Source organism: Dipteris shenzhenensis, unplaced genomic scaffold (assembly GCF_047967505.1).
Source record: "Dipteris shenzhenensis isolate YYH24624 ecotype China unplaced genomic scaffold, Dip_SZ_1.0 scaf0516, whole genome shotgun sequence".
Taxonomy (NCBI): Eukaryota; Viridiplantae; Streptophyta; class Polypodiopsida; order Gleicheniales; family Dipteridaceae; genus Dipteris; species Dipteris shenzhenensis.
In genome coordinates this window covers 1-2,500 of record NW_028239822.1, presented here as the reverse complement: position 1 = coordinate 2,500, position 2,500 = coordinate 1, and positions in this window count along the sequence as shown.

The following is a 2,500-nucleotide window of genomic DNA, read 5'->3' as shown; positions in this document are numbered from 1 at the left end:
TATTTTGTGAATCCTCTTGTATCGGGTAACAACCGAAAGGTATTTCGTACTTCTATTCTTAGTATTAATTGAATGACGAGGAGCCGTATGAGGTGAGAATCTCACGTACGGTTCTGTAGAGTGACACTGAAACTGACTCATCTGTCAACTATTCCACAACTACACCAAAAAAACCTAACTCTGCCCTACGGAAAGTCGCCAGAGTTCGATTAACCTCCAAGTTCGAGATAACGGCTTACATACCAGGTATTGGCCATAATTTGCAAGAACATTCCGTGGTCCTTGTGAGAGGCGGGAGGGTGAAGGACCTACCTGGTGTAAGATATCATATCGTTAGAGGAACTTTAGATGCTGTAGGAGTAAAGGATCGTAAGAAGGGGCGTTCCAGTGCGTTGCAGAACATTGTCGTAACTTGTATCATCGCAATGATTCCGTATCGGTTGTTCTGATATGTCAAATGCATAGCCGACCCGATAGTGGGAATGTTGCCAGGGGACCGAAGCCTGCTATTACGGAGATTGATTATTATCTTATTCGTGTGAAACAACTCGGTGTCCAGGGTATTGCATTCCAGTAAGTTGAGTCTTACCCGGACTCCCATTTATTTGGAAAATCTTCGAATGTCTTCTCTCTCTCAGAACGAGTTCGGACTACGATTATGGAGATTCAGTGGAGGTTTTGTGAACATTTGGTAATTGGATCAATAAACCCACGGACATTCTTGGTGAGATAAATGAAATACGGGATTTCCCTTCTCCTATTCGTGGGATGATGAAGAGGAAACGGATACTCAATGCCTAATGAGTAAATATGATTCATTGAAGTAACCCGAACTTACTTCAAGACTTTCTATTCAATCATATGGAAAGCTGCATTCGATGAAAGTCGCACGTGCAGTTTGGGGGGAGATCCTCGACTAACCGGCGGATCCACCCTACAATATGGAGTGAAAAAGCCCAAATAAGATTCTAAGATACAGTCGAGATAGAATCGGAATCCGACATATCTGTAAACTTCATGTTACACCGGAGCAATGTAGCGAACAAAAAGAAAAATATAGAATCGGATCCGATTTATCGTAATCGATTAGTAAACATGTTGGTTGATCGTATTCTTAAAGATGGCAAGAAATCATTGGCTTATCAGATTCTCTATCAGGCTATGAAGCGGATTAAGGAAAAGACGAATAAGAATCCACTGTCTGTCCCGCGACAAGCAATACGTAGGGTAACTCCCGATATAGTAACAGAATCCAAACGTGTAGGTGGATCGACTTATCGAGTCCCCGTTGAAGTAGTACCTGCAGAAGGAAGAGCTTTGGCTATCCGATGGTTATTGATCGCGTGTCGAAAACGTTCAGGTCGAAGTATGGCTTTAAGATCAAGTGATGAATTAATGGATGCTGCCAGAAATTCTGGTAGTGCTGTACGGAAGAAGGAGGAGACTCACAAGGTGGCAGAAGCTAATAAGGCTTTTGCCCATTTCCGTTAGTTCCGGGTTCGTTTCAATCCACAACCTCTTATTGGTGGATTGAAACCTTCTACTCCGGAGCGCAGGGTATTAGGAATCAAGATACGCCAGAAGCATATGGATAAGCAGAAATTAAATAATGGGAGAAGAATATCCAAGTCATAGGGGAAATTTTGTCACTGGTATAGTACCTCATGAAAAAGAGAAAGACTAGTGTCGAATCGTAAAGTCCATAACATCATCGACATGATCAACATGATCGACATGACCAAAGTGATCGACGCAATCGACGCAATCAACATGATCGACATGATCGACATGACTAGAATGATCGACACAATCGACACAATCGACATGATCGACATGATTGGCACTGCCCGCATCCCCGCGACTCCCACCATTCTCAACTATCTCCGCCTGGGGCGGACTACTCACCTCGGGGGGGGGGGGGGATGTCAGGCAACGCCAGCAGATATTTATCCTGTATGTCCCTCACCTCGAATCGATGATTGAGTCGTAGTACATCTAAGGCAAAGCTGGCATCTCCCATGATGTACTCGAGGAGCCGAACTAACGTTGACTTTCCCGTGGTTTATGATAATAAAAGGGAAATGCGTCTGAAAAGAGAGTCAAGGTTTGAAGAAGTATCGTGCGAAAACAAAGGGAAGTCTTCCCGTTTCTTCGGATATTCAATCAATATTAGATTAGTTGACACAGGTGGGATTCTGTGATATACTATGGATCAACAGGCTCATCAGCTTGGGTAATCACCAATCGTTTCGAAAACCAAAAATTACCACGACCGCAACTTTAGAAAGACGCGAAAGCGCAAGCCTATGGGGTCGCTTCTGCGACTGGATCACCAGCACTGAAAACCGTCTTTACATCGGATGGTTCGGTGTCTTAATGATTCCCACCTTATTAACCGCAACCTCTGTATTCATCATTGCTTTCATCGCAGCTCCCCCTGTAGATATCGATGGTATTCGTGAGCCTGTCTCCGGTTCTTTGCTATACGGAAACAACATTA